This window comes from Canis lupus, chromosome 2 (genome assembly GCF_048164855.1).
Source record: "Canis lupus baileyi chromosome 2, mCanLup2.hap1, whole genome shotgun sequence".
NCBI lineage: Eukaryota > Metazoa > Chordata > Mammalia > Carnivora > Canidae > Canis > Canis lupus.
The window spans coordinates 39,756,758-39,784,200 of NC_132839.1; the positions used below are offsets into that span (position 1 = coordinate 39,756,758).

Genomic DNA, 27,443 nt, shown 5'->3' on the forward strand with positions numbered 1-27,443 from the left:
AATGCAGTGTAATTAAAAGCAATTGCAAATGTGAAGAAAACACTGTGATTCAAGAGATTAAAAAGTTGGACTGGAAATGGATAAAAACCAGGGGATATGAAATGGGAGTTTATTAAACTAAGGAAAGGAATTTTTTTTTTTTAAGGAAAGGAATGGAAGAAAAAAATAAAATTATCTCTGAAATTAGTGGCAAATTATGAAGTGTCCAAGGGGATAGTAGTTGCCACTGAAAGCACACTAAGGATAGAGATGTATAAAATCAAGAAAATGAAACAGAAATAAGAGAGATGGAAAAGCCCCAAACATACTGACAGAAAAAGATCCAATGTACCTAGAGTTGGAGACCTTGAAGAAAATAAGAGAAGCAGTGGAACAGAACTAAAATTAAAACTGTAATTCAAGAAAAAATTCTTGAAACAAAATATCTGAATCTGTCTGGCAATACAGCTGGCCCTTGAATAGCATGGATTTGAACTGCATGAGCCTACTGCTTTGTGTGTGTGTTTTTTTTTTTTTTTTAGAGAAACACTGTACTATACATTTTCTTTCTTAATTTTTTTTTAAGATTTTATCTATTTATTGATGAGAGACACAGAGAGAGGCAAAGACATAGGCAGAGGGAAAAGCAGGCTCCATGCAGGAATCCCGATGTGGGACTCGATCCCAGGACCTTGGGATCATGCCCTGAGCCAAAGGCAGATAGATGCTCAACCACTGAACCACCCAGGGGTCCCCTTAAAATTTTCTTAATAACATATTCTTTTCTCTAGCCTGCTTTATTGTAAGAATGCAGTTTATAATACATAGAGAATATGTGTCAATCTAAAATGTTTATGTTATCGGTAAGACTTCCAATCAGCAGTAGTCTGTTAGTAGTTTAATTTTGGGGGAGTCAGAAGTTACATGTGGATCTTTAGCTGTGTGGTGATCGGTACCCCTAATCTCTGCATTTTTCAGGTACCAACTCTAGTCCACTATCATCCTGGGAATGGTCAACTCAAAATTATGCTCTAAAGCTACTAGACTTTAAAAATAAATGTGCCATAAATTTACATAAAGATAAATGCACCATCAGAGGAAGGAAAACCAGGTAGGCATCAGACTTTGTGATAAAGATATCCAAAGAAAGACAACAGTGCTACAACATTTTCAAGAAACTCAAGAAAGTGTGAGTTAAGGATTTTATATCCAGTCAATTGTCTGTGAAGGGTCAAGATTTTAGAAAAACAGTTAAAAGATGTGAGGAGTAAAAGACCATTGTACCCACCAGCCCTATTTAAAGAGCTATCAGAATTTGTGGTGTGCTGGGGGCAGCAGAAATGGTCTGCCCTGGAAGTAGGCAATAAGGAATTGCTTCATCTACAGGTAATTGAAAAGCGGTGATAAACTGAGTAAAGGTGGGTCTGATTTGTATTATCACTTTGTTCCAGCACTGTTAAAGAATGTCAGTTGAGAAATGCCCCTCCTGAGAAAAATAATCTTTCTGGTCCAATTTCTAAGCAATTTTTCCTGTTACTGGCATTTTTGTGGTGTGTGCAGGCTTCACATGAGCACATCTGTATTACTTATGGTTTAATAAACATTGCTTTCTCCACAGCAGTGAATTTGGAAAACTCCCCATTAGTCATCCTCTGACATACGTAGACTCAGGTACACATGGGTATTTTGAGAGTTAAGGTCATACCCATTCAGAATCACTCAAGATCCTTTCATGTACTGGCTTCTTCTGTGGACTACATATTCCTGCATTTTGGCAGTAGACTTAGAAATAAACAATGCTAACACAGTAATTGTGAAGACAAAGAAACAGAGTATGAGTTTCTTCAGTACTGTCTTGTGTGACCACGTGGCATTTTTATATTTAAAGTTGAAACAGGAAAACAGCATAAACTGTGAGGTGTAATACTTTTGCTTGTTTTTTTTTTTTTAAGATTTTATTTATTCATGAGAGACACACACACACACAGAGGCAGAGACACAGGCAGAGGGAGAAGCAGGCTCCATGCAGGGAGCCTGATGTGGAACTCGATCCTGGGACTCCAGGATCAGGCCCTGGGCCGAAGGCAGGCACTAAACCACTGAGCCACCCAGGGATCCCTACTTTTGCTTGTTAACAAAATACTTAACACAGGCAATTCTGTACTGAATTTGAATTGTATCATTAAAATGGAATCTTCTTTTTAAAAAATTGTTATAGATCAAGTCAGGCAAATAATGACAATTACTAGTTATGATAACTACAGCAAATATTTTTGTCGTATAGAGGATGGAGGTGTTAAAAACGACCCCACTCTGGGTGTCAGATATATATATATGCCATGCAGTAGAGGACAAATTTTGAGTGAAAAGTTGGTCAGGGGAACTTTGGCAAAAGGACTGGTAATGAGTATTATATGGTTTTTAATTGCATATGTAAGGCCTAAAACAAAGGTAGGGGTAGATGTGGAAGAGTAGATATAAATGTATGCAAATTGACAAAACGGAAATAATAACAGTAATAAGTGGACTAGCGAGAAAGAAAAAGGAAAGTAGAATAAGCTCGTGGATTGCCCTGCAGGTAGGAAAATCAGGTCAAGGATAACTCTGAAAGCTAAAAGATCAAGTAGTAAGAAATATTGGTCAAAGAAATAATGCCCCAAACAAAAATGTACACCTTCCCAAATACCCAAAGTGGAGAAAAATCTACAGGAATGAAGAAAACAGACTACAAAGTGAAATACACATGGTAACTACAATACAAAAGAATGTGATTGAGCTGAAATCAAACACACCAATCACACTGAGAAATTGAAGGGGATTTATTTTTTATAATCTATTTAAAGAATATGTATTTATTTAGTTTTGTTTCTACTTATGAGTTTAGTAACATCTTTTTTTTAAGTTTTAATTTAAATTCCAGTTAGTTAACATACAGTGTAATATTAGTTTCAGGTGTGCAATATTCATCACAAGTGCCCTCCTTAATTCCCATCCCCTATTTCACACATGCCCCCACCCACCTACTATTTGGTAACTATAGTTTGTTTTCTGTAGTTAAGAGTCTCTTTTTTGATTTGCCTCTCTCTTTTTCCCTTTGTTCATATGTTTTGTTCTTTAAATTCCACATATGAGTGAAATCAGATGGTATCTGCCTTTATCTGACTTATTTCACTTAGCATAATACTCTAGCTCCATCCACATTGCAAATAGCAAGAGTTCATTCTTTTTTATGGCTAATATTCCATTATATATATATATATATATGGCTCTTTCCATAATTTGGCTTTTGTTGATAATGCTGCTATAAACATTGGGGTGTATGTATCCTTTTAAATCAGTATTTTTGTATCTTTTGGATAAATACCTACTAGTGCAATTGCTGGATCATAGGGTAGTTCTATTTTTAGCTTTTTGAGGAACTGCCATGCTGTTTTACAGAGTGGCTGCACCAGTTTGCATTCCCCCCAGCAGTACAAGAGGGTTCCCCTTTCTCCACATCCTTGTCAACACCTGTTATTTCTTGTGTTTTTTGTTTAGCCATTCTGACTTGTGTGAGGTGGTATCTCATTGTAGTTTTGATTGGCATTTCCCTGATGGTGCGTGATGATGTGCATCTTTTCGTGTGTCTGTTGGCCATCTGGATGTCTTCTTCGGAGAAATCTTTTCATGTCTGCTGCCCATTTTTTAACTGGATTATTATTAATATTATTATTTTACTATTTTATTATCTGTTGAGTTTTAGAAGTTCTTTATATATTTTGGATACTAACCCTTTATCAGATATGTCATTTGCAAATATCTTCATTCAGTAGGGTGCCTTTTATTTTTGTTGTTTCCTTTGCTGTGTAAATGGATTTAATCTGATTTAATCTGAATAGAAGACTTTCAGATTAGTTCATGCAGTGATACCCAACTCTGCTGTTTAAGAAAGTCATACCTAAAACAAAGTAATTATAAACACTTTATGTGTTTATATATATATATATATATATATAAGGATGGAAGAGTGTACAAAAATGAAGCCAACAGAAAGAAAAGAAATTAGGGGTTTTAATCCTGATTTCAACTGTGAAAATAAATAAAGGAGACCTCATTAAAAACAAAGTCAGGAAGCCCCGAAGGGGGAGATCTGATGCAGTACTGCCCAGACCCCTGCCAGAGAAGGCTTACTTTCCATTTCTCAGCAGGAGGAATGAAGAATTTCTCCTTGCACAACAATAGCCCAGCCAATGAGAAACTGCTACCCTTAGCCAATAAGAAGCTGTTGCCACCCAGAACTCTGTGAAACAGCCCCTTCCAACTTGCTTCTTTCCTTTAAAATGTAAGTCCCTCTCTGTTCTCTGGACTTGCCTATGGTTTGCCATAGTTTGCTTGTCTTGAATTGAAATTCCTCTGCTCTTCCTAAGTAAACTAATTTTGCTGGTAAAATGGTTGGCTTTTTGTTTTGTTTTTGTTTCTGTTTGTTTTTGCTTTTAAGGTCAACCTTACCAAGGTAGACTTCATGCCAAAAACATGAAGTGAAATAAAGAGGGATACTGTATGACACAAAAGGCTGCAATTCACAGAGCAGATATTATAATTGTGGCTACAAATGCTGCGCTGAACATCAAGGAAACTCTATGAAGTAGAGATTACCTGTGGGGTGGGAGATGCGGAGAGAAGCATATTCATTCTGGAGACCATGGCAGCCACTCTCCATCCAAGATATGTGAAGAAGACAAGGGACCAAGCCCCCAATATACCAGACTTTGTACCATAATAAAGAATTCAACTTTGTTTCCAGAATAAGTGGGACATTTGTGAAAGTTGGCATCTATTAGGTTACAAAGAAAACTTCAATAAGTTCTTGTAACATAGAAATGATAAAATGTTTTCTGTCATCACAACACAGTAAAACTAGAAGTTAATCATTAGGTAAAAAAATCAAAAAGGCCTTTCATTGTGGAAAAACACAAGATCAAATTCTATAAATACATCAGTTTATAGGATGCACATAAATTTGTGCCTTAAAATAAAAAATGAATGAATTAAATGTCCAACTCAGAATGTTAGATAAAGCAACCAAATAAACCGAGTGAGAGCAGAATGGCAAATAAGAGTAAAGTTGGAAACTAATGAATTAGAACACAGAAAAACAAGTAATAACCAACAAAATGGTAATTTTTAGGGGAAAAAAATCAAGTGGACAAACCACTGTCTAACCTAATTATAGGAGTACAAAGACACAAAATAAGAAATGATGTTAGGGAAATTATCAACAAAATAGAGCATGCTAAAAAAATCATTAGAAGTTATTTTTTACAATACTGTGCAAATAAAATGAAGACCCTGATAAAAAGAGTACTTCTCTAGGAAAATGGAATTACCCAAATGAACTCCAGGAGACACATACCGTTTAAACAGATCAATTTTCATTGAAAAAAAAAAAAACAAAAAAAACTCCAAACCTATATAGCTTCACAGGAAATTGTATCAAATCTTCAAATAATGGATAATCTCAATGCTACTTAAATCATTCTAGAGCATAGAGCATGGAAAAAATGGAAACTTCAAGATTATTTGATAAAAGAAGCCAACATACCAATCTCACTTAGGAATATTGATGTACAAGTCCTAAATAGAATGTTAGCAGAGCAAACCTTTTTTAAAAAATGTTTTTGGGACGACTGGGTCACTGAGTGGGGAAAATTCAGTCTTTATTCCTGAGTAGGAAAAAAACCCGCCCTCCCTGCGCCCCCCACCCCCAGTGTGTCTCTTTTACACTTGCAACACTTCTGACACCAAATGTGTGGGGTTTTTCACACACAAAGCAATTCTCTGTAGCACCAGCTGTGTGTCCTACACTTTAACACAGTTCTGACACTGCCTTCCTAGAGATAGTGTCAGATCCCACAGGTTAAGAGCCCAGTCCCATGAGACTGTTCCCACTGCACTTTAGATGCCGGTTGCAAGTCCAGGTTGTCACCTGTGCTTCTGACCGATCGACTATAAATCTGAGGTTCCGCTGAACTCCTTTTTGGATTAATTCATTAATCAGTTTGCTAGAGCGGCTCACAGAACTCAGGGAAACACTTATGTTTACTAGTTTATTACAAAGTATGGTAAAGGATACAGATGAACAGCCAGATGAAGAGATACATAGGGCAAGGTCTGGCAGGGTCCTGAGTGCAGGAACTTACATCTCTGTGGAGTTGGGGTGCATCACCCTACTGGTGTAGATGTGTTTACTAACGTGGAGGCTCTCTGAACTGCATACTTTGGCGTATTTAACGAGGCTTCCTCTTGTGGACAGAATCCTTAACTTCATTTCTAGTCCCTCTCCCTTCTCAAGAGAATGAGAATCATGCCTTGTACTTTGTGGTGACCTGACCCCCTCCCCATCCAAGAACCATCCAGAAGCAGAAGCCTCCAAGAGTTCCCTCATTTGAGGGAAACAAAGACACTCCCATCACCCAGGAAATAATAAGTGTTTCAGGAGCCATGTTTCAGGAACTGAGGTCAGAGATCAAATGAGAACAATAGATGCTCCTAGTGTTCCGATCACTTAGGAAATGAGAAATTTTTAGGAGCCCCTGGGCCAGGAACAGGGGTGGAGACCAAAATATGTTTTCATTATCTAACAATAGCTATTTGGATAAAGATAAAAACTAAATTGACATCTTTTATCATCTACAACATATATTTCAAATGACTCTAGATAGATAGTTACCACAAGTACTGGAAGAAAATGCAGATAAATTCTTTTATACATGAGGGAGGTTATGAGGGAGATTATGATCCAAAATCCAAAACAACATAAAAAAAAGATTGATAAATTCAGTATCATTAGGGGAAAAAGTCCCTTTCCTGTGAGGAGGAGAAACATCATGAGCAAAGAATAAGAACCAAAGAATAAGCCAGGAAAAAATAATGGCAGCTTAGATCATATTAATTCCTAAAATTTAAGGAATTAATAAAAATTAAAAGGAGTAGACCAAAAATCCAAATAGAAAATAGGTAAAAGCATGTGAACAGATGGTTTACAGAGAAATAAATGCAAATGGCCTTTTCAGTGTATGAAAAGATATTCAACTTCCCATGTAAAGAGAAATGTAAATTGAAATTAGCCTGAGATACTATTTCTCACTGCTAAAATTGGCAAAAATCCAAGTTTGAGAGCATTCTCTGTTGGTGAGATTATGGAGAAGGACAAAGTACTCCAGCCCCAGAAGCGTTGGACAGCCTGGACCCCAGTGGATCTGCCTTGGTGCTGGCTCAGCAATCCCCTTTCATAAATTTACTTGGAAGACAACACTGCAAATGAAAACATACTCCTAGCATATGGAGACCCGATTTTAATAGGCCTTTTTTAATGTATTTCAGTAAATTAAGAGGTATTTTTCTATAAAGGTCTTGTATATTTACATCTGATTGCTTCCTAGGTATCTATTTTTGGCTACTGTCCAGGTGGCATCTCTTTGGAAATGACCTTTTGTGATAGTTGTTGAGTTGGTTTGTTGATCTGCTATTTAGCAACCTTGCAGAGTCGTTTGTAGACTCTTGGATTTTCTCTGAGGATGGCATCCCCCTCCACTCCCCCCAGAAATCATTCCAGGTGGTTCTCATCCAATCCATCCTCGTTCTTTGATTTTTTTCTCTTATTTTTTTGGTTAGGAGTGGCAGGACATTGTCAGGTTAGATGCAGTGAATTTTTAAAGAATTTTATTTGATACAGAGAGAGAGTGTGCATGAACAAGCAGGGAAGTGGCAGAGGGAGAAGCAAGATCCCTGCTGAGCAGGGAGCCCAAAGAGATGCGGGGCTTGATCCAGAACCATGGGATCATGACCTGAGCTGAAGTCAGATACTCAACCAGCTGAGCCACCCAGGTGCCCCCGGTGCTGTGAATTCTTGTCTTATTCCTTATTTACGTGGAGCCATATCTAGTGATCCACCTGTTAAATAGGGTGTTTACTGTGGGCTAGGTTCACAGTCTCTATTCAAGAACACCCCTTCTGCTCATTTGCTAAGAGCTTTTCTTTCCTCCTTAATTATGAATGCATATTGAATTTTATGAAATGGTTTTTCTGCATGACTGAGATGATCTTTTCATGTGATGACTTACGTGATTGCATTAACAGCCTTTCTAATATTACACCAACTTGGCATTCCTGGGATAAACCTGTATTTTATAATGATGTGTTTATTTGCTTAGCAATTGCTGCACTCAGCTAATGTTTCATTTCAGAGTTTTGCATCTATGTTTAGCCAAAATTTGCCATTCTTATTCTGTCTTCCTTTGGCAGTACAGAGGTTAGTACAGAGGTTATTCGGACCAATAATGTTCAGTTTTCTGGAAAGTGGTTCATGTAAGACAGCTGACCTATTCTTTGATGGTCTTGTTAAAGCTCGTCTGTAACACCTTGTAGCCCTTGTGGGTGACTAGTGGGTGGGTTTCTTTTTTTAATATATTTTGTTTATTTATTCATGAGAGACATAGGCAGAGGAAGAAGCAGGCTCCATGCAGGGAGCCCAATGTGGGACTTGATCCCAGGACCACAGCATCACGCCCTGAGCCAAAGGCAGATGCTTAACCACTGAGCCACTCAGGCATCCCGAGTTTCTGACTTTAATAAATATCCAGAATGCAGAAGTAAACCTCACCTCACTGGTCGGTTTCTTCTGACATTACTGTTTTTCTCTTTGTTAGTGTGTGAAATCACCCCAGGATTCTCTCTAACTGAATGAAGAGTCCTCTGCTCTGGCTCCCTGTGTTGGATGCTCAAACTGGGAGCTTCCTGATTCTATCCACTGGGGTCCAGCCTCCTGCTCTCCTGTGAAGGAGGGGAATGCCATGTGCAAGAGACAAGCATTTCATTAAGAAAACAAGTATAGGGCACGCTTGGCTACCAGCATGTTGAGGGCTGCCTCCAACTTCTCTGGGTGGCTTCTCTCCAGCACATCAGCCCCCTGGGCTGTTCTGGAACTGCGGAAAGTGAGGCATCTTCTAGATATGCTCATGTTTCAGCTTCCTTTTCTGCTCTTGTACATGTCAGGCACATACCCTTTCTAGAAGATAGATGCCTTGATGCCTCACACATAAGTGCTGAGCGGCACTCAGAAAGGAGAATATTACTGACTGGCTGCCACATGTCTCTCAAACAATAGAAAGTTGGGGTGGTTGGACCCACTTACCTGTCTTTCCCCATCCTTAGTCAAGAGGCAGTAAGAACAGCTCAGGCTGTGGTCTTAGGCAGACCTCAGTTCACATCCCAGCTCTTTCCTTTAGGGGCTAGGCTACTGGTCTGAGCTGCATGGTAAAAAACTGACACAAAAGGAAAACAAAACAAAACGGGTCTGTCTCAAAGGAATGTAGTGAGGCCAAGCTGTGGGGGCTTTTGTGAAGGGCTGGTGTGCCCTGGCTTGTGGGGTTAGCATTTCTCTCTCCCTGGGTCCCCTTCCCTCTCACTCGAAGGTGAGAGCCCTGTCCCTCTTGAGTATTTGCCAAGAGAAAGTACAGATCTGCTACTGGCTTGCTCATGTCTCTGACCCAGCTTGTGTCTGCCATGCTGCAGTGTGGGAGCTGTAAGCAGCACTTACTTTCACTGTCACAAAGAAGAAGACATCTGTGGCTGCCTTTGTTCAGGCTGGCCCTGGATTCATTGCTCTGGAGTTTTCAGAAACACGGCTGAGTATCTGAACTGTGGGGAAGGGGTTGCCACTCAAAGTTCATAGGGCCAGGGACAGCTATGGGGCTTCCTGCACCCCCTGGGTGTGTGCTTGGAGTATTTTAGTGATGGGCCCCTCCAGTCCAGCTGTTGAACCTTGAAGGCCATCCTGAGCCCACACAAGGGAGCCATGATTGCTAATGTTCTTTAATGGAGATTCTTTCTTCCCACCTCCCTTTAAATAATAAAAGCAATTTTGGCAGCTTGTGAGATGTACCAGCCTCAGCTGTGAGGATCTTTGTACTCCCTGTGTGAGGTTTGTATCACTTTGTGAGAGTCAGCAGGCCTGTCCCATGGAATGGAGAAGTCTGTGGTTTTCTTCTCTACAACCTGAAGTGCAGCAAGTGATCGAGAAGTTTCTGCTCCTAGCCAGAGTTAGATGGCATCTTCCCAAACACCTTGAGCCTCGAGCCTGAACTACCTAAGGGTCCAAAGCATTTGAGGAGAGCAAAGGGCTCTTTGCCAAATCAGGGGACAGGAAGATCTTAAAATCCTAAAGATCTGACCCCCTCCAGCCACTGTGACTTCACTGTTCCCTGGGGTGGCAGCAATGGATGCAGCCTGCTTACCTTTCCAGAAGTTTGAGAGCTCTGAGCCCCTGCCAGGGTGCCACACCTCTTTACTTCTTCTCAGATCCTCCTGACACCCCCTCCCTTCCCTGTGGACAGATGACTGTGTCAAGTGTAGGGCCTCCCTTGGCACTTTTGGGCACAATCTCGCCTTACCATGTGAGCCCTTCCCTGGATGTTAGTTCTGGGAGCAGGTCTTGTGTTGATCTATCCATTTATTCACCCAACACTAGTGGGTGGTCATATGCTCTGTGTGTTGGGGTGGCCGATCCCCGGTGCCCAGAGCCGTGCTGCCTGAGGACCACTGGGCCACAATTGAACAAAAGCAGTTGCTCTGCAGCCTTTGGTGTCTGGGAGGCGCCAGCTGGGCTCAGATGCTAACACAAGCAGGAGAGACCGTGGCAGGGCTCAGCTCTGCTTCTCAGGGTGCTGAGATGCTTGCTCTTCGTTTTGGGGGAACCACCCTCTGCTCTTCAGCAGCCAGCATCACCTTCTGACACAGCCAAGACAGAAAACAAGTGGCCTGTTTGTATCAGAAATAGGACCAGCATCCCCTAAGGCCTCACCAGGGAAAAGCTAGGACACGGAAGGGGGAGACATCCCTCTCCTTAAGCTCCTCAGCTCAGCATTTGGAGGAGCTAACGTGCTGCAGAGCCATGGGAGGGGTGACTGTACTGGGTGATGCAGGAGGGGTGCACTGACATCCAGGCAGGGGAGGGGTGAGGCTAAGGTGGCGGGGTAGGTGGGGAGGTGGCCAGAGGTGGGCCAGACCCCACCAGCCCGTTTGGACATGTGGGAGGGCTAGTGAGGTATGGAGGCAGAGAGCAGGAGGACAGGTAGACTCCAGAGACTTCTGGGCACAGCACCCTGGGATTGCTTGTGACTCTTGTGGGTTTCCAGAATCTACAGCATTGCTGCTGGTAGGCTTTTCCTTTGGGGCTACTGTGAAGCAGAAAACTCTTCTGGAGCACCTTCCTCTTCCCCTGGCATTGTACGTGGCCCCAGTGTGGGCTCCTCTCCATGCGGATGGCTGCCCCATGCAGGCCTGCAGGGGCTGTGGGCAGCTGGATGCTCCTGCTTCCCTGATGTCATCTGCGTCCTGGGCAGAGCCCAGACTTGCCTCTGGTCACCGGGCTTGGGTGAACACATGGTGTTCTCTGTGACCCAGTTTCTTGGGAGGTAGGCTCAGTGTAGGGTGAAATGAACCCTGGGTCCTCTGAACTTGTAGATTCAGCCCTGGGCTGTGACTCTGAGAAAGTCACCTACCTCTGGACTCTCAGGTCTAAAACACACAAACACTGGAATTAAGACATGATTTTGCTAGTCCTTCCTTGGGCCCTTGTATCAGGAAAAAAAGGGGGTGGGGTGGGGAGAGAGAGACAGAGACAAGAGAAAAGGAAGAAGAAAAAGGAAGGAAAAAGGCAAGCAAGCAAGCAAGCCAACACACCCTTAGCCAGGTGATCACCAGAGCAGTGCCTATTTATGAGGCTAGTTAAGAGAACATTTCTGTCTGAGAGCTGCCTTGAAGTTTTCTAAAGCACACAAGTGTGAGCCAGTCAGAGCTATCTTTGAGAGAGGGAGATGGTGCAGAAATGTTAGATGTAAATTGTACTGTTTATCTTGTATGTTGGGTACAGTCCCCACTGACCAATTAGGCTTGCCCTGTTGCTTTTGGAGAAACTCAAAAGATCTGGTTGAATTAAATGTAGTTTCTGCTAGATTTTGATTATGTACGGCTGGGATATCTGACCTGTCTTCACACAGGTAATGAATTAAGGATTTTATGTAAATCACAGTTGAACACAGCCTAGGATTTTGACACAAGGCAGGACTTAATGCAACATAACTGAGCTTTCATTCTGTTGTTCTTTGGGCTGGCAAAATCATGTTCCCTCCCTGGGCCTCAGTTTCCTCATCCATGAAGACACTTGATCTAACAGAAAACCTATCTCATGATACCATAAACTTTCTTGTGTAATGGAACACATGGTTTCAGGCAAGGCTTGATCTAGCTGCTTGACCTTGTCCAGTTTTTCTTTCTCTCAGCCCTCTCTTCTATTATATCAGCTTCATCTCAAGACAGGTTTAGTAAGAATATTCTGATTGTGTATATTTCTGCTTTGGCAGTAGAGGATTTATAGTTGATTCTCCCAGAACTCCTGTCTTATTTAAAGAATAGTCTTAGGAAAATAAATTGATAAGGTTGGACCTAAAAAAACAGCAGATGACTGTGATAAAGTGAGACTAGCAAGAGGCAATTGACAACCAGTACCATCTGAAGGACACATTGATGATATATTGAGAGTATGCTTCTCTACCGGCCACCTGGGAACATTGCATGTCTGCCTGTACAGCCAGCCTCCAACCTGCCTCATAGAATGAGAATGAGAGACCTCGGTAGTTGACCGGCCTCAGTGATGGGTCTAGGTTGCAGTAATCTTTAGGTAAAAATGAAATGGTAATGAAATGCATCATTAAACCAAAGGTGGCTTTGCATGTGGGTAAAGGTCCTGGCACCTAAAGGCCATGCGTTTTTGAAGTTGGTGGGAAGTTGGTGAAAATGGAAGTCACTGCATATTGCCTACTCATGTCCCCACCATGCAAGCTGACTGTGGGATTCCCTGGTATGGACCCTGGTATGGCCACACTGTTCCCTCTTCCAGTGGGCTTGGATTGCCTGCCGTAAGTCTGAGATTTGGTGGGTGTAAACATTTCTGCAGACATTTCCAGCCCAGCCACCATCTCCCTGTGTGCTTCCCTCAGCTCTTGTGCGCAGTGGAATACACGGGGTGATCCTTGCTTGAGGAGAGCCCTGTTTTGAAAGTGAAATTCATTGCCTTGCCTTTCTTTTCTAGATGAGAGGCTGTGTATTGGTGGTGTATGTGTGGTGAGTAATTGGTTTCAGTGTTGACATGGATGACAATGCTAAGGATCCTGTCTGAATAATTCAGTTTGATGACCATGCATGGCAATTTTATTTCTTTCAGCTTTTACTGATATATTATTTTCGAGAGTCTCTTCTAGCATACTTTAAAAACTCAACCTCAACTTTGACTTCTGTCATAGAGGCTGGTGTGTCATAGATGCAGAAGCCCCCTGGGTATGTGGTACCATGAACAGGTGACCTCCAGGAGGAGTGTCGCCTCATGGACTCCCTCCCCAGCAGCAGCATGTGAAGGAATGACCCAGATGGGTTGGAGGGTCCTGGCCTGGGGACAGCTCTGGGGCAGCTGCGCTCCTTTACCTACTAGATGGAGGACCCCCTCTAGTTCCTGCAACACAGAGTTCTGTCTTCTCAGAAACTCATTAGTGGGGAAGGTAGGGACCCAGGGAATGTGTAGGAGGAGGTTTCAGAGTAGTTTAGTGGGACTTTGTGATCCAAAGCACCCAGGCGACTCTGCAGCCACCACCCCTGGGCCAGGGTCCTGCTGAGGTATAAGTGGTGCTGGGAGCCCCCTGACCTATCCCAGAATCTGCCTCCTTCTGGGTTAATGAACTTCCTTCTGAAAATGCCACATCTCAAGAGGGCACCCGGGCTCTCAAGCTCTGGTGTGAGGTGAGCTGGTAGATTTAAGAGAATGTCTACTGAGGGCTGCAGAGGCAGCATTGGTGGGTGTTCTGGAATCAGGTCATGGGACCTTTCCTAGGTGCCAGATGCTGTGCTGGGTGCTGTGAATGCTGACTTGGGTATGGGGTCCTCCTTCTGAGAGACTTACTGTGGGCAGTAAACAAGTACCTGATGCCTTCCTTCTTGGGGTGCTGGGGCATGGGGAATGGATGGGAGAGAGAGTGGTCTGGCTCCAGGGCCACAGGAATTGGGTGGCTTTGTAATAAGAGGCAGCATGTATTTTTCACCAAGTACCTGCTGGTACCTCATGTGAGCTGCATGACAATCCTGTGATGTCAGTTTTTAGGAGACTCGGATTATCCCCATTTCACAGTGGAGGCCACTGAGACTTCTGATCACAGAGCTCCTGAGTCCTATGCCAGCACTAACCGCCAGGCCCCCTGATTGGCCTGTCTTGCTTTCCTCCCAAGGAGGGCTGACTATTGTTCTGAAGGCCAAGGAGGGACCGAGGGAGCTTCAGGATCCTGTGAGGTGGAATCCCGAGGCTCCAAGGGGTGGGAGGAACATGCTGCGGTCACAGCTCGGAAGCAGAGGTGGGCGCTGATATTGGGCCTGGGACTCAGAAGCCTGGCCATCGCCCTGCCTCTTGCCATCTCTTAGGGGTGCAACACAGCTTGGGCTGCCAGGCTGCTCTGACGCCTTGGTAGTGGGGCTGCTAGGGCCTCAGGCCTGGGGATGGCGGTGGCAGGGAAGCTCAGGGGCATCACAATGTGGGGGTTTGTGTCTGAGCTGGGCCTCCACTGGCTGGGAGGTTGTCCTGAGTGGCCGAGCCTGGGCTGTCCAATCTGTGCCTGCTCTGCAAGGGGACAGCTGAGTGTCCCAGGCACGGGGACGACTTTCCTCTCTGGGGCCACCTCTGATGCTCTCCCCTGGGACTCCAACACTGCCCTGTTTCCCCTCACTCATCCTGGCTCTCCCCACGTCTTCTCCTTCCCTTTGTCCCCCGGGGCCAGCTACAGATGGTGAGGAAGGAGAGCAAGCACAGACAGGTCTGAACTCTCAGTGGCCCTTTCCCAACAAGTCAGCCTCAAAAAGACAGCCCTGAGAGCATAGCTTGGACTTTTCTGTTACCTCCACAGTGTTGTTCGTTTGCTTTTTAAAAGGAAAGCAAACATGGAGTATATTAAGCATTACTGTTGCTTCAGCTGCCACTTCCTAGGGAGAAAAGTGGTTGTTTCAATTAAAATGGGTTTTGGACACAGTTCTTTGAATGAGTAGATTGCACAACACAGCACCAATTATGAGATAGTGGATTTAGGCGCTTAGGGAGGATTTCAGATAAGTGGTCTGGAAGTTATGGTGGTTCTTTGAGATTAATATACACTGGGTCTGCCAGATTGAACTGGTTCTGACTGCTTTTACTGGATTGGTTGACTCTCTCCCTCTCAACTGCTTCTAAGAAATGTATGTTTGTTTTTTCTGGAATCGGAAGGAGAGAAGGAGACATATGCAGAGAGAGACATGTGATGGTGCCCAGATCCTGGCTTCTGGGCAACCTTGCCCTTCTCTGATGGCCTCAAGACCTTGGAGGAGCAGCTGAGGGTGGGCCACCCCAGCCACTGCCAGACATCCCCCTGTCCCTGCTGGCCTACCTCTCAGGCTCAGACACACACTCTCTTAGCCTAGAAAGACTCCTTATTTTAATATGTTAATGAAGCAAATCATTCTGCTTCCTCCTCCCCTGCCTGCAACTTCCCATGACTTTCCAGCTTAGATGGGGACTTTTCTGGGAGAAACCATTCCCTGATCACCTGGAATGATGAAGCGCCTGTCTCTCATGCTTCCCTGTCTTTTACTATCCACTCTTTCTGTTAATTCATGTTGCCCTAACTCAAGTCTTTTGGATTAAATTTTTATTTTTATTTATTTATTTTTAAAAATATTTTATTTATTCATGAGAGACACACAGAGAGAGGCAGAGACACAGGCAGAGGGAGAAGCAGGGTCCATGCAGAGAACCTGACGTGGGACTCGATCCCTGGTCTCCAGGATCACACTCTGGGCTGAAGGCAGCACTAAACTGCTGACCACCCTGGCTGCCCTGAATTAAATTTTTATTATAAGATATTTGACATACAAAAATATTTGACATATTTATTTTAAAGATTTTATTAATTTATTTGAGAGAAAGAGAGATCACAAGCAGGGGGAAGGGCAGAGGGAGAGGGAGAAGCAGGCTCCACACTGAGCAGGGAGCTTGACACAGGATGAGATCCCAGGACCCCAGGATCATGACCTCAGGTGAAGACAGATGCTTAAGCGACTGAACCACCCAGGTGCCCGACATATTTATTATAAAATATTTGACACACATAAAAAGAATTATGTGGTAAATACCTGTGTACCCACAACCCACTTAAAGTAGAGAATATTACTGTATCAGTTATCTACTTCCATGTAACTAATTATACCCAAACTCAGTGGCATAAAACAGTAAACATTACCTCACACGCAGAGTCTATGGGTCAGAATCTGGGAGCAGCCCGGTTGATGGCTGTGTCTCAGGGTCAAGATGTGGGCAAGGGCCATAGTAATCTGAAAGCTTGACTGGGGCTGGAGGACTCACTTCTGAGATTACTTGCTGTGGCTCTTGGTGAGAGCCTGAGTTCTTCCGCATGGGGCTTCTCCACAGCGCTGCTTGAGCATCCTTACAACATGGTAGGCAGTTTACTGCAGAATGAGGTGATCCAAGAGTCTCGAGAACACAGCAGTGACTTTTCTGACCTAGTCTCCTTAGCCACATGTTGTCACCTCTCCTTTATTCTGTTCACTAGACAGACCCAAGTTACTAAACCCAGCCCACATTGAAGGAGAGGGGAATTAGGCTCCACCTTTTGAAGGGAGTGGAAAAGAATTAGTAGACACGGGGCTCTTGGGTGGCTCAGTTGGTTAAGCATCTGCCTTCAGCTCAGGTCATGATCCTGGGGTCCTGTGTTTAAGCCCCAAGTTGTGCCCCCTAGCGGGAAGCCTGCTCCTCCCTCTGCCATTCCCCACTGCTTGTGCTCTGTGGCTGTCACTCTCTGTCAAACAAACAAACAAATCTTAAAAAAAAGAAAAAAAACAAGAATTAGTGGACATGTTTTAAACTATCATAATTAACCAGTATAACTGGAGCCCCTCCCTGACTGTGTCTCCTTGTTTCTCACACAGAGGTAACTACTATTGGAGTTTGGAGTATGTTTTAATTTACTACATTAGTCATTATACCTAGGCCTATGATTTCTGTATGTCTTTAAGCCTTGTGCAAATGATATCTAATGATACGGTTTTTATTCCTGTAGCTTGCCTTTTCTTTAACTCACATTATAACTGCAAGTTTCATCCATGTGAAAACGTGCAGCTGTCCTTTATACCTTTCCGCTATGTGGCATTTCATTTGTAGGAATGTAATACACTGTGTTCTTCATTGGTGGATGTTTTTAGATGGTTTCCAGTTCCTTGCTGCTACAAACAAGGCTGTTTTGAATGCTCATGTATGTCTCTATGTGACCATGAGCTAGATTTTGTTTAGAATACTTAGCAATTGGAATTGCTGCGGGATAAATGTATGAATCTTCACATTTTCCAGAAGTCATTTTCCCAAGTGGGTCTACTAATGAATGTTTCCACCAACAGCATGTAGGTTTCCCCTTCCCTTTTTCCCAGATACCACTTGGTATCATCGGATGTTTTTAAGTTCTGTTAGTCTGATGGGCAAAAGTGGTCTCTACAGAGAAGTCTTCATTTGCATTTCTCTGCCTGCCAGTGAGGTTGAATATCTTTTCATATATTTATTGTCATGTATTTATGTATATTTATTTCATGTATTGATTATTCTGTGAATTACTGGTTCATACCTTTGGCTTCTTTGAATTTTCTTATTGATCATTTAATCCTTCATTTGATTTTATATATTATAAACATCTTTTTCTCATTTCTTCCTACCAACAAAACAGGAGCTCAGAGCATGGATTTTTGGGCCACACTGCCAGGATTAAGTCCCAGCTCTAGAATTTTTTTTTAAAGATTTTATTTATTTTTTAGAGAGAGAAAAGAGAGAGAGGGAGAACATGAGTGGGAGCAGGGAGGGGCAAAGGGAGAGGGAGAAACAGACTCCCTGCTGAGCAGGGAGCCGACCCAGGTCTTGAACCCAGGATCTGGGGATAGTGCCCTGAGCCGAAGGTAGATGCTTAATGGACTGAGCCACCTAGGTGCCCCTCAGCTCCAGAACTTCTTGTGTGGCTTTAGGCATGCCCTTACTAACTTTTGTGTGCCTCAGTTTACTCATCTGTAAAACAGGGGTGACAACAACCTTGCTACCTCATGGCAGTGCTCTAAGGATTCAGAGGTGCACATCGGTGCCTGTTGCAGTAAGTGTGACATGGGCCAGAGAAGCCGATGTGCCGTGCATGGTCATATCAGACGGTGTCCATGCATCATCACCTCGCCCAGAGCTTTCTTGAGCACCGTGTCCTCATTTGATAAGGTTGGCAGGCACTGCCTCGCTCTGGCTCTCAGCCTGCTGGATGACCCTCCCTTCAGCATCGCTGAGCTACCTGAAGAGAACACAAAATCCCAGCCTATCTCCAGGGGACCCATGGTGGTAGGGGGAAGGGGATGGGATTGGAAGGCATCAGATTCCTCAAGGCAAAAATACAAGCCTCATTTGCATGGGAGAGAATAATAATGAAGTGAGCCTGGCAGATGCAGGCTTGGAAGGCACCTCTGAACACTCCGCTCCATCCCTAGGGTCCACTCAGACCTGCCTGAGCCCACCCTGCCAGCCCTCCTTTTGCCCTTCACCCTCGCCTCTTAAGACACCACTTCTGGCTGCAAAGTAGACAGTCCTGGCACCGTTTTCTGATCTTCATACCTCAGGGTTGCACTGTCTTCTCTGTCCCCAGAGCCAGGTGAGAACTCCAAACACAAGCCTGATTTCATACTGAGAATCATCAGAGAAATATGTCAGGTATTACAGTGTAAACACTCTGCTAAGAAGAGCCCTGGGAGCAGTGTTTATGTCCACAGAGCATCACTGGCCGCTCAAGGACAGATTTATTGAGGACACCTTTAGTTTCAATCTCAACATTAATAAGTCAGCTCAACATGCTGTAAGGAGCTCTCAGGTTTATTTGGTAGAGTCTCAGATGAGTTTACATAAAAGCAGACACAGAAAATATTGGATATTGGACATTAGAGCCAGTTTGGGTTTAGAGCCAATTTTTAGATTTTGAACTGGATCAAAATGACCTGTGTCTTTTCCCCCATTCTGCCACCTGGGTGGCCTCACAGGCTCCATGGAGAGGAAACAATCACCTTGAAAGAACAGTCCCTGTTTGGGAAACTAATCACGGATAAAGAGTCTCTGTGTTGGAATCTGGTGCAGGGAGGAAAGAAAGATCTTTCGCAACCAAGAAATCTGGTGGCAGAATATGACACATCCCCCATGACCGGTCACTTTGAGACTTAAAAAGATAAGCTTGCTTCTAAGAATGGAGAGTTTTGACCATTTCATTGGTAGTGACTTGTGTGTTACTCCTAATAAATGTAGTATTTTTAATAGTGGTTTTTAGAAGTCCCCCTTCTCCAACAAAACAATTGTTTTTGAAACTTTGTGACCTTTGAAGATGATTTTTAAATCCATTTTACTCCCAAACATTTGCTCAAATGAGAGTCTTATGGTTTGAGCTCCTTATTCTACAGATGCAGCTTCCTGCCCAGAGGAGACAAATAATGCATTCTAGTTTTTATAAGTAAAATTATTAGCATCTGAAGACTTTGCCTTGCAGCTGTCTAGGAGACTGAGTTATTTAGAATTTTAAGATTTTTAGTTGTGTAAAACAGCCCATTGGTGTCCACTCAAGCTGGAACATTCCCCAACTCTACCATCACTGCTCCCCCAGCTCCCAGCCCACCATAACCTGGGCTGCATCATTTCTGTTCATCTGGTTCTGAAGACCTAGAGCTGCTCTCTGAGCCCAGCCCCTGTTTCCCCACTAGAATCATCTGTGGCCAGTACTTGAAATGGTTCCTTAGGGACATTTTAACTTTCCCTTGGAGTGATCCTGCTGTGCCCAACTGAGCACTGTTCTGGTGAGTCCTTCCCATCAGGAAGCAACAGACCCCCTGCCTTAGACCCACAATAAACCGGAGGAGCATCCACATCCTCACAATATTCTGTCCTTCCAGCCATACCTGTGGGCTATGTGCATCCCCCGGGGGCAGCTTAGTGGAGCTGTAATGCTAGATCCCAGGAGGCCTCCTCATGCAACAGTTTCTCTGCCAGATGCTGACCTCTGCCGGTTGCCTATTCCCCTCTGGAGACAGTCCAGTGCAGATGAGCCCTGTGGTCACCTGAGCTGACCCACTAAGGCCACATGCGTGTGAACTCCTATTCTAAGCTCTCCACCATGCAGGGGTGCTGAGAGTCCCATGGACACCTGGCTTTCGGTGCTGGCTGCAGCCAGCAGGCTGGTACTAGAAAGAACCACATCCATGCTGGCCATAGTGTGCAGCTGATGTGCCCTGCCTTCGACGCTCCCTGACCTTTCCCCCATCATTCTGGCCACAGTGCTCTGTGCAGACCCTTCCCAGCCCTGTCCCAGGGCCTCTGCTCAGTGTGACCAGAGTCTTCCATCAGCAAGGATTTCACTGAATCTGGGTTATTATTGCTTATCACATTCTTGTACTTGCTCTACAATCCAATGATAACGTACCAGTTGGCCCCAAACCCCTGTGCCCAGAGCCCTGCCTCTATAAAGCACAGGGTTGCCCATTTGGTTCCAGGAAATGTGCTTCCATGGTGCACGTCCCCAGCCACTTTGTAAGGCTGTAAGATCAGCCTCCTGGTCTCCAGGCAGACTTCCTGCTTCTGTGCTGGGCATTCTCCCAGGACAGGGTCCGAGTATGGGATTCCATCAAACTGTGAGTGGTGCCTTAACTTTGCCAAGAAGATGCCTATGAAGTTTGGTTGTGACACCCACTTGCCCCAGCACAGCATGGTCTGTTTCAGGGCTGGCTTGTATCTCTTGCTTTGGGTGGAAGCTTGCTTGAGCGGCTCTAGCTGGGCCCATTGAGGTATGAGGCTTCCCATCTCGGGAACCCCCTCCCCAACCATGTGGGCTGCAGCTGGGCCCTGAGGGTGGCTTGTGGATTTGGGGCCTCCCATTGCCTCCCCTGACCTAATATCAAAGGAAATCACATTTATGAACCGTCTGCTTGAAGCCACGGTTAGGATTTATGTTTACCTCCCAAGTGTCTGGAAACGCGGCATTTCAAAGGCTGTGTTTGATCAGAGCTCCAATTGATTGCCAGAAATGTGCATGTCGAATAATAGAGAACCTACAATGGCAGTTGCAGTGGGCATCCTGTGAGAGAGTTAATTAATCCTGACACCAAATACCAACTGCCTCAGCAACAGTAGTCATAAGATACTGTTGGTTGTAATAACCTCGTGGTACTTGAAGTCAGGCAGCTGGAGGGCTGTTTATTGGAAGTATTCTCTGTGTTTGAATTCTGCTGTAGATTCAGTACCCCAGGCGAGGGCCTGCCTTTCCTTCTGGACTAGTTCCAAGAACGAGGGTCTCCAGACCTCAGAGAATCCAGTCAGCATGCAGACAGAAGGAGCCTTTGTGGAATCTTCCAGGCTCCTATGGCTTTGTATGTCACGCCTCCCCTGGGAAGCAGGAATACAAGATAAGCTACCCTCCCCCTCTCCCAAATAACTTGTGGGTAGGCCAACAATTGGATAAGTGAAGTGTTTTAAATCTTATGGGAAGGCCTGTGTGCTTCATTTCCAGCCTGGGGCTTGGTAAGGATTGGGAGATTATTCCAAAAATGATTGTATGTTGCCGGGAGGAGAGCAGGCTCTCAGATTTCTGTCTAATCACAAATGGCCAGGAAGACCAAGGGGAAGTGACCTGGCCCTTGGTGCTTCCAGAGAGGGTAGAAAGAGGCTGGGACATGTGTTTGGCAGAAGTAGGAACAGCCAGACCATACATGGCTGAGAAGAAAAGCCATGGCAGGTGTAGGTGACTCTGTGTTCATTCCAGCTGCTGGAATTGCTGGAATGGGAAAAGGCCCTCCCTGATTCTGTCTAGCCAGGTCGGGGGACTCAGAGCCAGCAGGGACCAGCTGACACCCCCACCCCCCCCGCCCCCCGCCAGGGCCTTCCTGGGTCTCTGCACTCATGACTTTGTTGGTTTTTTTTAAAGGTGAGCTGTCTGTCTAGAGACACAGTTCATTGAAGATAACACAACCCCACTTTAGCCAATGCAAGCCAGGGGCCCCAAGAGAGTGGGCACAAGAAAATTCATATTTTTCTTTTGAGGAGATGGGAAGTAATGCTCGGTCCAAGTGATAGGTGACCTTGCTGTTGAATTAAAATGTTGCTGGGGAATTTAGAGAAGACAAACATGAAAAGAATGCTAATGAAGAGTTGGGGACCAGAGCTCAGAGCCCCAATTCCTCTGCCATCCACAAGGGATACTTGTGTGATGCCTATAAATAGACACTTAAAAACCTGATTCTAAATTGAGTTAAGATGTGGGCCTGTTTCCTCCTATGGAAAAGAGTTATGTAAGGTGCAGAGCTCTGCCATTTTTCCAAGGCAGCCTGACAACTCTGTGCCTCTGTTGGGAATCTCTGTGGCACAGGCGGGGGCTGCTCAGGCGACAGATGAATGAGACTCTTGTCCTTTTGAGACTTGCAGACTAAGGGCAGGCAGAGGGAGAGCTGTGGCTCCTGCCTTCAGGTAGAGCAATAGGACAGGCTTCATCTCCAGGGCAGGGAAGCCCAGCTGAGCCTGCAGACTAGCTCTGAGTTTCCCCACGGTGCTTCTGGGCTGGGAGGAAGTGGGAGAGGCTGGATCCATGGGCACATGGTCATTTCCATAGGCCCACCATGGCTCTGGGCATTGTGGGTGGCTCTGGACCTGAGAGGGGAGGTGAGACATGGCAGACATGTGTGGAGAATTCTAGCCTCTGCTGGTAGACTAGAGCTTCTGGGCTCTTCCCTGTAGCCCTCTTGGTCAAAATGGCCCAGAGCTAGAGTAGGGGATTCTGGGAGAGGAGAGAGGTCTTTCTTGGTGAACTGCTTGAGTTCAAAGAGCCAACTTGTAACAGAGTGAGGAATTGAGGCCCTGTCTAATGACCTCCAGTGAAGTGCTCTTGCCTCTGGACATGGCATTTAGTATGTGCACTGACCCTGGCATCACTTCTTTTTTGGAGGTCCTGGGAGGTGAGGTTTGGGGGTAAAGAAGGAAATCTGTTTGATGCTAATGTGTTTGCAGGCAGTGTTTTGGGTGCTTTGTTGCATTCACCTTGCCAACCATCTTTAAGATCGATCTTACTGTCCATGCTTTACATGTGCTGAAATTGAGGCTAATGATGTAAAGGGTTTTGAAAGGCAATAGAAGGACCAGACCTTTGGAAAAAATTGAGCAACTCTGTGGATGTTAAGTTCCCCCTGAGCGGAGCAAGCAGATTACAGATATATACACGGCTTGGTCAGAATGGAAGCATCTTCAGCCTTCTAAGGGATAACCAATCCATTTTTAAAAAAATATCTGGACCAGAGGCATCTATGGGACAGTTTGGAGTGGCAGGGGCCTCCCCCAAATTCCCTGATTAAAATCCACTGCTAGAAATGTCTGTCTGGGGAAATGAGAGTGGCTGTCAGGTTTCATTAAAAAAAAAAAGTCAACACAGGGTCCAGGTTTTAGACCTTTGTGAGAAAGTAGAATCCATGTCTGCCTGTGCCAATAGCAAGACCCTATTACCTCCCCCGCCCCAAGAATGGTGTCATCCCTAGTGACTTCTGAGCCCAGAACCAGACTGGAGGTGAACTATCCTACCAGCATAGTTATTCATGAAATGCTCTTAGACCTTCTGTTGCCAGCAGATGAGGCCTGACAACTCTGCCATTGGTGTGGTTTTGAAAGGAACAAAGACTTTCCTTTATAATGCCCTGTCTTTAGCCAAATCAGAGGGAGAAGAGGAATTTTTTAAAAAAATTTAATTCGGGCAGCCCGGGTAGCTCAGTGGTTTAGCACCGCCATCAGCCCAGGGTGCAATCCTGGAGACCCGGGATCGAGTCCCACATCAGGCTCCCTGCATGGAGCCTGCTTTTCCCTCTGCCTGTGTCTGTTCCTCTCTCTCTCTCTCTCTGTCTCCCATGAATAAATAAATAAAATTAAAAAAATATTTTTTTTAAAAAAGAGTTTTAATTCTAATATAGTTAACATACAGTTTTATATTGAGGAAAACAAAAAGAATTTGGATGTAATGTTTATGACCAACAAATCCCTCTCCTCTTTACTATTCCAGGTTTCTATTTCTCTGGCCATCTTCTGCCCCTCACCTTGAGTTCCTGATCCAAACCAGGGCCTCTCCTTGAGCCCCAGGAACATTGAACCTCTCAGACTTCTGCTTTCAAAGCTTTGCAAATCTCTCACTATCCAAGAGGAGTGTGAAACCTGATGGCCTCTTTTCTGTTCTCTTTAAGAAACCTCCTTGCCCAAGAGGAAGGGTGGGCTGTGGACTTGAGCAGAGGAAAGGAGCCGTGCCCTGCTTTTCTTTCTGTTGCTTTAATCTCTCTTCACTGCCCCCCTCCAGCCTCCACAGGCACACCTACCTCCCTCTGAAAGTGTCCCAGAATACCGGTTCTGCACACTAGTGGGGTCAGGCTTTGTTGTGGGGATATACATATTCATGAGTGCTTTGAGGAGCTTCATTAAAATGCAGATAGTCTCTCCTCCCAGAGTGATACACAAGCCATTGCTTTATTGGCCCAACTTGATGTCCTTAAGGGCAGTAATTATGTGAGGAATGGCTAAAGAAACATTTAGATTATTTGTTTCTGGTAATTTGTGATCATCTTATTAGAATTATAATCAGTTCACTTTTATAGGTAATTCAAAACCTCTCACTCATTACAATATCTATACTTCTTGAAGGGGCTCTATATGAACACCCATGTCTTTTCTGAAACCCAAGTAATTTCCTCTATTTCCTTCTGTTTTATTTCAGAAAGATTTCATCATCAGGAGGTTTTGGGGAACATTACCAAACCACTTGTTTTTGGTAAGAAATACGAGGTCACCTTGTGTGGAGTGAGGTTTTGCTTCTGACAGGTGTGAAATGGAATTGTTTTACTCAAGAGATGCTACATTTCAAGTGGAACTGGGCATTTGTCACAGTTCTTTATTTCCTGGGAGGCTGTGGATGTGTAACTCAGCGCTAGTCTGCACACAGGGAGTCTGAGGGTAGGGCTGGATGCAGCTAAGGAGCCCGTGAGCACTGGGCTCTCTGCGGGGCATTAATTGCTGCCTGGGATGGATGCCTCTCCCAGCCACCCCCAAGACAACAGCAACACACCTTCCTCCCCATCCCCTCCTCACTAGACTGGTATTTCTGAAAACCATAGTCCTCACCAGATTCAGTGACTTATTTCTGTAACTCCTTTTTTTTTTTTTAATTTTTATTATTATTATTTTTTTTATTTCTGTAACTCCTACCTTGATTCCTATCTATATCAAAAATAGATAGATATCACTAACAATAAACACCACGTACAGCCTTTCACTATCAAGTTTGGGCAATGTTGCTAGTCTAACTAGATGTGTACCACCATTCCATGGGAGTACACATCTAGGACGCTGGGAGGAAGAATCTAGCTTTAATCAGAAAGAGCCCTCCTAAGCTTCTCAGGGATGAGGAATGGCCCTGTGTTGTGTTGCCATGTGGGTGAAGCTGGGTTGTGGTCCAAACCCACTGACTCATGGTCGGCACTTGGCTTGCACTTGCCTGGTAGGACCTATAGTATCAGATTTGCCCAAGTGTTTGTAGACCAGGGGCCACCTGAGCGCCTGGTCCAGGGGGACACTTGCAGGAGATGTGTTCTGGCTAAAAATATGTAGGTGTTCTTTTTCCTAGGCCAGAGACCCCCAGTGGCTTGGTTGTGGGGGAGCTGGTGTAGGAGATGGGTATGTTTGGAGAGCGGGGTAGAAGGCAGACTGTTGTTGGAGGTGAGGAAGCCCACCCAGGAATGAGCTTTTTGTCTTGATGCCAGAGCAGGTCTGAGCTTCAGATGGATTCCATGGGTTCTCATGCATCCATGGGAGGGAGCATCGCAGGGTTGGGATTGGGCAATGCCAGTGGTTAGCAGTCCCAGGTGTCATTTATAGGGAAGTATAGTGGGTTGGGGACTTCTGAAGGAGAGGGAAAATTTGGAGTTTCCCAGTGGGGAAGATCTTTGCCAATTCTGAGGATAGAAAGGAAGACCAGCAGGAGCAGGGTTGGGATACTGCAGAGCATCAAGACCTGGGTCTCAGACCACTGTTTGGCCTCTGGTGTAGTAGAAGGACACAGGGACTGCTGTTTAGAGCTACTGAAAGAGCTAGTTTCTGTCTAGTTTTTTTTGTACATTAAGGCAGCTGCATTTATTTCAGTTTCTAATCCAGCCTCTGTTGTATGGTAGTCACCCAAGAGCCCTGTGCTCTACACAGGCAGGAACTTGCCTCCCATCGTACTAGGGGGTGTTCTGGTCACGGATGTCCTGGATGGATTCTGTGGTGGCTTTTGGGAGTACGGAGGGTAGCACATTCGTAAGATATCTTTTTTAAGATTTTATTTATTCATGAGAGGCACAGAGAGAGGCAGAGACATAGGCAGAGGGAGAAGCAGGCTCCATGTAGGGAGCCCGATGTAGAACTTGATCCCAGGACCCCAGGATCACGCCCTGAGCCAAAGCAGACGCTCAACCACTGAGCCACCCAGGGGTCCCCATTCATAAGATATTTAAGAATAATCAGCCCCTATCCAAAGGAATCAGAGAGTGAAACGTCAGAGGAGCTGTGTGACTTTTGATGTGTTTGGGCAGAAGAATAAATGAGCATTTTTCTGAACTTTTCCTCAGTTGTTGGTCTTTAAAGTTTACCAATTTACTTCTGTGCTCTCAACGAGGCTTTTTCCATCCTGTTTGATTTTAGACGCATTTGTCTAAACATTTGTCAGCCTCACATGTAGGAGGTGTGTCAGCCACCCTCAGCTGTGACAGTGTTGAAGCGTTTTGGGGGATTCTGGGAAGGAGGAGATTTTGTTTATAACTGGCAGCAAGGATAGCTTGTAAAGAGATGTTCTTATGGGGAAGGGGTCTCACAGACTGCAGTGAAATTCCGTTCTGGGAATCCCAGGTCAAACAGCCAGTACAGTGTGTTCATCCTGTGGAAACTGTCCTCTCTGAAATTGGCTTCTTCAAGTTTATCTAAATGAAATTGGGGTTGTCATTGCTTTCTGATGGAGCCTCAGAGCAATTCTGTTTGTGCCTCCAAGGGATAAGGTATTTTTTTCTTCTGAGCTCAAAAAAGACCTAGTGGGATCTTTATGTATCCTGAAATACTCTAATAGTATCAAAATCAGCTGCAGTAGACAAGTCGTCTCGCTCTCTCTCTGATCTCACTCACCCATCTGTGGTGTAATGGGACTGCCATTTAAGTGAATATACTCATCACAATTCTCTACAGCTTCCCTGCAGAAAAGTATATTTCTTCCATGAGAGAAAAGTGGCAATGAGATGGATATTTT

General features: G+C 44.6%; 1 protein-coding gene across 2 annotated transcripts in view; it reads left to right on the top strand.

Moving 5' to 3' along the window:
• Nucleotides 1-27,443, top strand: part of APBA2 (amyloid beta precursor protein binding family A member 2) — a 238,941-nt gene that overhangs the window by 100,492 nt on the left and 111,006 nt on the right. The window contains exon 3 of one of the 2 annotated variants that reach the window (XM_072796094.1): nt 24,888-24,941. The exons of the other annotated variant lie outside the window; for it this stretch is intronic. The gene's annotated coding sequence lies outside the window, so the exon portion shown is untranslated. The remainder of the gene's footprint in view (nt 1-24,887; nt 24,942-27,443) is intronic. 2 annotated transcript variants of the gene reach the window in all.